This window comes from Oratosquilla oratoria, chromosome 28 (genome assembly GCF_046742065.1).
Source record: "Oratosquilla oratoria isolate Oo_2021 chromosome 28, ASM4674206v1, whole genome shotgun sequence".
Classification (NCBI taxonomy): Eukaryota; Metazoa; Arthropoda; class Malacostraca; order Stomatopoda; family Squillidae; genus Oratosquilla; species Oratosquilla oratoria.
Window position 1 is genome coordinate 29,788,590 of NC_134804.1, and position 8,557 is coordinate 29,797,146.

General features: G+C 42.9%; 1 protein-coding gene across 1 annotated transcript in view; it reads right to left on the bottom strand.

Annotated features, from left to right (window-relative positions):
* The window catches only part of LOC143040162 (uncharacterized), a 250,044-nt gene extending 242,303 nt beyond the window's left edge, over nucleotides 1-7,741 (bottom strand). Inside the window, exon 1 of the mRNA XM_076210830.1 lies at nucleotides 7,563-7,741. The gene's annotated coding sequence lies outside the window, so the exon portion shown is untranslated. The remainder of the gene's footprint in view (nucleotides 1-7,562) is intronic.
* Nucleotides 7,742-8,557: the final 816 nt, after the last annotated feature.

Here is an 8,557-nt window from a genome sequence, read left to right on the forward strand (position 1 = left end):
GGGGGGAGGGGGAGAGAGAGAGGGGAGAGAGAGAGAGGGGAGGGGAGAGAGAGAGAGGGGAGGGGAGAGAGAGAGAGGGGAGGGGAGAGAGAGTGCGGGCGGGGAGAGAGAGAGGGGGGGGGGAGAGAGAGAGGGGGGGGAGTGAGAGAGAGGGGGAGGGGAGAGAGAGGGGGGGGAGGGGAGGGGAGAGAGAGGGGAGGGGGGAGAGAGGGGAGGGGGGAGAGAGGGGAGGGGGAGAGAGGGAGAGGGGAGGGGGGAGAGAGGGAGGAGAGAGGGGAGGGAGAGAGAGGAGAGAGGGGAGGGGAGGCGAGAGGAGGGGAGGCGAGAAGGAGGGGAGGGGAGGCGAGAAGGAGGGGAGGGGAGGCGAGAAGGAGGGGAGGGGAGAGAGAGAGAGGGGAGGGGAGGCGAGAGGGAGGGGAGGGGAGGCGAGAGGGAGGGGAGGGGAAGGGAGAGAGAGGGAGGGGAGGGGAGGAGCGAGAGAGGGAGGGGAAGGGAGGAGAGAGAGAGGGAGGGGAGGGGAGAGAGAGGGAGGGGAGGGGAGAGAGAGGGAGGGGAGGGGAGAGAGAGGGAGGGGAGGGGAGAGAGAGGGAGGGGAGGGGAGAGAGAGGGAGGGGAGGGGAGAGAGAGGGAGGGGAGGGGAGAGAGAGGGAGGGGAGGGGAGAGAGAGGGAGGGGAGGGGAGAGAGAGGGAGGGGAGGGGAGAGAGAGGGAGGGGAGGGGCGAGAGAGGGAGGGGAGGGGCGAGAGAGGGAGGGGAGGGGAGAGAGAACGAGCAGACGGGTGAGAGAGGAAGGGGAGGGGAGGGGAGAGAGGAAGGGGAGGGGAGGGGAGAGAGGGAGGGGAGAGAGAGAGGGAGGGGAGAGAGAGAGGGAGGGGAGAGAGAGAGGGAGGGGAGAGAGAGAGGGAGGGGAGAGAGAGAGGGAGGGGAGAGAGAGAGGGAGGGGAGAGAGAGAGAGAGAGAGAGAGAGAGAGAGAGAGAGAGAGAGAGAGAGAGAGAGAGAGAGAGAGAGAGAGAGAAGTGCGATAACCTCAGACGTTGAGGTTCTTACTCGTCCTCAAGGGGGAGCTTGAGAGCCACTTGAGTGCTCGAGGAAGTGGGAGGTAGAACGAGGACGAACTATGATTAGAGAGGAACTCGCTGGGCTCGTTGTCCGTGGGCTACAGAAGGAGATGTCCACGAAGTAGTTATAGAGTCGAAGAACTTCGCCCTAATGCGTGGAGGAAGACGTCGAGAAATGATGAGTAGGTTCTTCGTCTCAGTTCGTGAACTTAGTTGTCTTCACCGAACTCATGGTGAATGTTCTGTTCTTCTTTCGTTCTTTATAATGTGATGGTCTTGTTGAGGATAACATGGTTTTGATGGTGTGGAGTTGAGGCTTCTCAACTTTCCCTTTCTCTTTCTCTCTTCCCCTCTCTCTCTACCTTTCCCCCACCCTCTTTATATTTACCTCTTCCCCTCCCTCCCTCTCTCTCTCTCTCTTTATATATATATATATATATATATATATATATATATATATATATATATATATATATATTATACACACATATATATCACTCTCCATCCCTCTCTCTCCCCACCCCTCTTTTCCCCCTCCCTCTCTCTCTCTCTCTCTCTCTCTCTCTCTCTCTCTCTCTCTCTCTCTCTCTCTCTCTCCCACTCCCCCTCTCCCTCTACTCTCTCTCCTTCTCCCTCTCTCTCTCTCCTTTTTTCACCCTCTGTTTCTTTATCCTGCTGCTGATATGTGTGGTGAAAGTTCTGCAGTTTTTGCTGATGTTTCAGTAGAATTCCTCTCGCGGGGGGTTTGGGGGGGGGTTGTTGGGGGGGTTGAGGCGCGGAAGACCCTCGGCTGTAGTTCTTGGGAATTCATGATGTGGCTTTTCCCCCCAATGGGTCCGGGAATCGTAGCTTTGTCGTTGTTGTTATTATTGTTATTATTGTCGTCGTCGTTATTGTTGTTGTTGTTCATGAATACATTATGTGACCCTTGTGTTGTTGTTGCCGATGTTGTTGTCGATATTGTTGTCGATATTGTTGTCGATGTTGCCGATTTTGTTGTCAATGTTGCTGTCATTGTTGCGGTCGTTGTTGTTGTTGTCGATGTTGTTGTTGTTGTCGTTGTTGTCGTTGTTGTTGTCGTTGTTGTTGTCGTTGTTGTTGTGGTTGTTGTTGTCAATGTTGCTGTCAATGTTGCTGTCAATGTTGCTGTCAATGTTGCTGTCAATGTTGCTGTCAATGTTGCTGTCAATGTTGTTGTCAATGTTGTTGTCAATGTTGTTGTCAATGTTGTTGTCGATGTTGTTGTCAATGTTGTTGTCAATGTTGTTGTCAATGTTGTTGCCGATGTTGTTGTCGATTTTGTTGTAGATATTGTTGTCGATGTTGTTGTCACTTGTTGTTGTCACTTGTTGTCGTTGTTGTTGTTGTCGTTGTTGTTGTTGTCGTTGTTGTTGTCGTTGTTGTTGTTGTCGTTGTTGTTGTCGTTGTTGTTGTCGTTGTTGTTGTCGTTGTTGTTGTCGTTGTTGTTGTCGTTGTCGTTGTTGTTGTCGTTGTTGTTGTCGTTGTTGTTGTCGTTGTCGTTGTTGTTGTTGTCGTTGTTGTTGTCGTTGTTGTTGTCGTTGTTGTTGTCGTTGTTGTTGTTGTCGTTGTTGTTGTCGTTGTTGTTGTTGTCGTTGTTGTTGTTTGTTGTTTCGATGTTGTTACTGCTGTTGTTGATGTTGTTACTGTTGTTGTTGTTGTTGTTGTTGTTGTTACTGTTGTTGTTGTTGTGAAGGTGAAGAGAGGAAAAGGGAGGTAAGGTGTGAGGTATGGAGGAAAGGAGTGAAGGGAATGCAATGGAAATGGAGAGAGGGAAGTGAAAAGAAAGGGAGATGATGGAAGGGGAGAGGAGGGGAAGGGAGGGGAAGAGAAGGGAGGGGAAGGAAATGAGAAGAAGGGGAGATACATGGAAAGAAGGGGAGGGGAAAGGTGGGAAGGGGAGGGAAGGGGAGAGGAAAGGTGGGAAGGGGAGGGAAGGGAGTGAGTGGAGAGGAAAGGTGGGAAGGGAAGGGATGGGGAGGGGAAGGTGGGAAGGGGAGGGAAGGGGAGGGGAAAGGTGGGAAGGGGAGGGAAGGGGAGGGGAAAGGTGGGAAGGGGAGGGAAGGGGAGGGTAAAGGTGGGAAGGGGAGGAAAGGGGAGAGGAAAGGTGGGAAGGGGAGGGAAGGGAAGGGAGGGGAGGAAAGGGAAGGGAGGTAAGGGGAGGGAAGAGAGGTAGGGGGAGGGAAGGGGAGGGGAAAGGTGGGAAGGGGAGGGAAGGGAAGGGAGGTGGGAAGGGGAGGGAAGGGAAGGGAGGTAAGGGGAGGGAAGGGAAGGGAGGTAAGGGGAGGGAAGGGAAGTGGAGGAGTGGAAAGGGGAAGAGGAAGGTAGGGAAGGGTATGAAGGGAAGGAGAGAGGTGGGAAGGGAAGGTGTGAGAAGGGAAAGTGAAGAGAACTGAGGCGAAGGAAATGAACCGAAGGAAAGGGAAGGGGAAGGGAGGGGAGGAGAAGGGAAAGTAACATAAGGGAAGCGAGGAATATACTCGTACATGAGAAAGTATTTAGAAAAAAAGGTGAAAGTATGAAAGGTAAGAAATAGTAAGAGGAAAGAGTGAGAGAGAGGTAGGAGGAAGAGATGGGGAAAAAAGAGTAGTTTGATCCAGGAAAAAGAGTAAAAGAGTAGAGAGAAGGAGAGAGTGAGAGAGAGGCTAGTGGGGGGAGGAAGTGAAGATAGTGCAAGTTTTATGAATAAAGAAACAAGGAAACTCGTTTTTTTCTAGAAAGTGTTTAGGATTGTAGTGAAATTTAATGTTAGATATTTCCTATCCCAAAATAGCTGTTTTTTAATTTCATTTCGTTCTATTCTATTTTGTTATGTTTTATTCATGTATTTCATTTATTTGTTTATTTTTTAGAAGTGTTCAGGAATGAAATTAAAGTTAATGTCGTATATTTTCTATCTAAAACAGCTGTCATTTCCATTGTATTTATCTATTTATTATAATTATAATTTTTAGAAACTGTTAAGGACTGTAATGTAAGTTAACGTTAGATTTTTCATCCAAAACATGTGACTGATAAAAAGCAAATTGACTTGACGTCGGGATGGAGCATCCTCATACACACGCGTCACTTACTCTCTTTCTAGAAAAACAAAAATTGAAAAGTTACAGAGTCGATTCATTTATTTATTTTATTTCCTATTATTTATTTATTTATTATCTTTTTTATTTACTTTTTAATATCTATTTATCTTATTGTTATTCTTTTTTTTATGTAATGGTCTTGGAGTATGGGGAAGAGGATCTGTGAATATATATACATATGTATATATACATATATATATTATATATATATACATATACATATATATATGTGTGTGTGTGTGTGTGTGTGTGTGTGTGTGTGTGTGTGTGTGTGTGTGTGTGTGTGTGTGTGTGTGTGTGTGTGTGCATGTGTGTGTGTGTGTATGTAGGAACGATATAAAGAAAGACCTGCATCTTCAGAGTACATGAGGGTTGTTTGTCTTTAAATGCTAATATTTGGGGTTTTGGCCGATCTTAACAAGCTTAACCTATCCTAACCTAACCTAAACTAAGCTAACCTTAACTAAATGATCGTCACTGTTGGAATCATTTATATTTACAAGCTGATATGTGGGGTAGTGGTTTATCTTTACATGGGTGTTCTGGGGTTGTTGATCTCTCCAACGTACAAAAATAGTATCAGACAAAAAAAAAAAAAAAAAAAAATCTGAGACGATACTGGTGGTGACGATAACTAATCATAATGCCATTAACTGCATACGATCACGATAACGATAACAAAAGCCACAATAAGGCTAACACTTTCGCTGCGCGGGGTGGATTCACATTGGTGAATAAAATCACTTGCCGGCAGCCATAAATAATCGTCGCTGGTAAATTTAGAGCCCATATGACCCTGTTCACACTAGCAGTTTGAACCGCGAGGGAACTGCGGCGGTACGCACATAGTATAAAAAAAAATGCGCGGTTGTATGAACGCCTCCACTGACTTGCATTACGAATATACCGCCGCGGTCCAAACCGCAAGTGTGAACAGGGCCGAACACTCCTTTGTTAACCGAGTAGATGGAAGAAGACAAGCAAAGCCCGCTTCACACTGGGCAAATTCCCGTCACCAGTTTTTACTTCGTTTGAGCGGAAATGACTTTGGTTACATTTTTTCCTCCGAATGTCCAAATTTCAAATTAATTTTTGCGCCATATATTAAGAAACAGAGACGAACTAGACGAAGTTAAACCTATACGAATACTAGACACATTGTTGAAATGTTCTTAGAAGTCTAGAATAATGTAGACGAAGTCCTTTTCTAGTTATGGAAACAAACAACAGTGATGGCTATCGTTATACATGTGGAGACATGGAGGGAACCATTTGAAAGATCGTTTCATGATGTAATATTCTGCGTTATGTAAACACGATACCTCGTGTCCAGTGTTTCTCTAAATCTACTAAATTAGGAACCGGATTCGCGAAATGCCGTTTTAACAAATGTTTACGCGAATTTACGATCGCGAAGTTTTGAGCTCGCGAATTTATGAGTGCGATTCTCCCTTCAATTCGCGAACACGGGCGCGAGATCGCGTGAATTTAGAATCGCGAATGTGAGAGTCTAGGTTTTTATGAGACTGCAAGTCTGAGCCCAGAAATTATGAGCACAATTCTCAGGGTATTTGGCTCACATTCTATTCTTTTTTTTTTGTATGCGATTGTCATGTTGTATGAATCAAGAACATTATACTTGTACCGGTATGTCATAATATGAAGATATGAATATGACGGTGTAGATTCGTGTATCTGAAATAAGAATATATGCCATGGGTTTGTTACGGCCGAAGCCGTCCAACTATCCTGTGGTTAAGATCAACAGCCGTTAGGAATCGAGCTTGGGACATTACATTCCTGGAGAGGAATACAAACCGAACACGCCACAGCGTTTAAGAGTCACACACGTTATCACTTAAGTTGACGAATGCAAATTAAATAAATAAGTAAATAAATGAATAAATAAATAAATAAATAAATAAAATAGATAATTAAGTCAATAAACGAGATAAATGAATAAATAAATATTTAAACAATCAATTAAATAAACAAATAAGAATTAATAAATGGTTGTAAATGCAGTAAGTAGATAAATACATGAAGATAAATTAATTAGTAAATAAACATTATCACTGAATTTGACGAAAGCGAAATAAACAAATGAATTAAACAGATGAATAAATAAATATATAAATAAGCAAATAGATACAAATAAAAATTAATATATAAATGTAAATGAATAGATGAATGAATAAAGATAAATGAATTAGTAAACAAATAAATGAATAAATAAATATATGAATGAAAAGATAAATAGGCAAACTGATAGGCAATATCTAGCAGCGAAATCAGAGTACAATATTTCTATATCCATTTGTCTATGTGCAACATTACATTGACAAATCTGCGAGGATGACAAAAGAATCAGAGGAAACTCGGTTTCATCTTCCCCCTATCCCTCTCCCCTTTCCCCCTATCCCTTCCCTCTCCCCCTCTCCCTTCAACCAATCCCTTCCCTCTCCCCCTTCCCTCTCTCCCTTCAACCAATCCCTTCCCTCTCCCCCTCTCCCTTCAACCAATCCCTTCCCTCTCCCCCTCTCCCTTCAACCAATCCCTTCCCTCTCTCTTCCTTCTTCCCCCCTCTCCCTCCCTACCCCATCTCCCTTCTCCCCCTTACCCATCACCTCTCCCTCTCCTTCTCCCTCACCCCCTTCCCCCTTCTACCAATCCTCTCCCTCTCCCTTTCCCCATCCCCTCCCTCTGCCTTCTCCCCCTCCCCCACCCACTCGCTCCCCTCCCCTCTGCCTCTCTCACCATTCAGCCGATACTTAGAAGGAGGTCCCGTCTTCGCGGAAGCGGATCTTCCAGGAAGAAGAGGAACAGAAGTCCTCTCCCGTTAGGTTCTCGTCATTTGTTGGTATTTGTATCTTCCCTTAGTGTTGCCACTGTGAGCTATGCCAGTTCCCACAAGCGAGTGAGATTTTTTCCACAAAATTCCCACAATGAAATCTAGATTGCCACATTTTTCCGCAAGGAGTAATTATATACACAAATAAGTTCATTACAACATATAATTTACTCATAAAATATCCCGTATGAGCAAATTTATTAATCTATTCATCTTTCTAGTCTTTTAAAAAAAAATTGTAATTTTCAACTACTCTACGCGGATCCAGTATTTAAAAATCTCTTGTCTATGGCAACTTTTCTTTAGCTCAATGAAAACGCCTCTCATTGGCTTAAAGGTGGTACCTCCGTTTTCTATTAGATTGTATCTTCATTTCATAATTATGTTTACAATAAATGAACACTTTATTTCACAATTTACTGTTCAGTTAAAAAGAATATGTTTCCTCGATTCGTTGGTTTGATATCGTTTTCTATTACCATTACGTAATACTCTAGTCTAAGTACAATTTATGGCATGGACAAATGTCGACAATTAGTTTTTTTTCCTTACCTCACTTTCCTCGCCAAATCCTGGATGTAAATTACATTTTTCTTTCTCCACTTGGCTATTAGACTTCCGGGGCACTACTGAATTCATAATTTACACAAAGAAACGACTACGAGGCTCACAAAACCGAGGAAATTCGACCACAACACTGCCCGTTTGTTTGGGACCGAGAACGAATATTCAAATCAAGAGCTGAGTTGGTGGTTCCTTCCGACCGTCTGCAGACCGTTTTCGCGTTGTTTTGTTTTTCGAGAAAATTCCATAATATACAAATCAAAAGTTTCATGTCCCTTATTTGTTTCTTAATTATAATTCACTAATATAATAGATACGTTCATGTGTTTCAATCCCGAGCAAATATTTTATTGAATTCAACTAATATTTCAAAAACATACGTGATTGGCTGGAAAACGTCATCAGCTACAAATGACGACATTACGTAATGTCGTTCGGATTCTCGAGTGCCGAGTTGCCAATCAACATTATTTCCAATAATGACAACATATTTGATATCAGGAACAGCACCGTTTGAGGACAAAGTCATTGTCTGAACAACATTTTTCTCATTCAATGTTTATGACGTAGAGTACTTGATAAAACCCGAATGAGCGAAACGTTGTACCAATAAAGAATTTGTTTTCACATTGTGCTTTTCTCTTTCAACATATTCAGAGTGTATGTGTGTGTGTTCATTAATTATCATTTACTATTTACCTGTATGTTTATCATCTAACTTAACCTATCTATTTACTTATTATTATTTATGTTATTATTTATCTATTTGTTATATTTTCGCATTCGACCTCGTTATAGACCAAAAGGTTTCCTGTCGGCAGGCTCGTGTGTACATATGAATATATTGTATATATATATATATATATATATATATATATATATATATATATATATAGACATACATACATAGAGATATATATTTATATATATATACATATATATATATATATATATATATATATATACATATATATATATATATG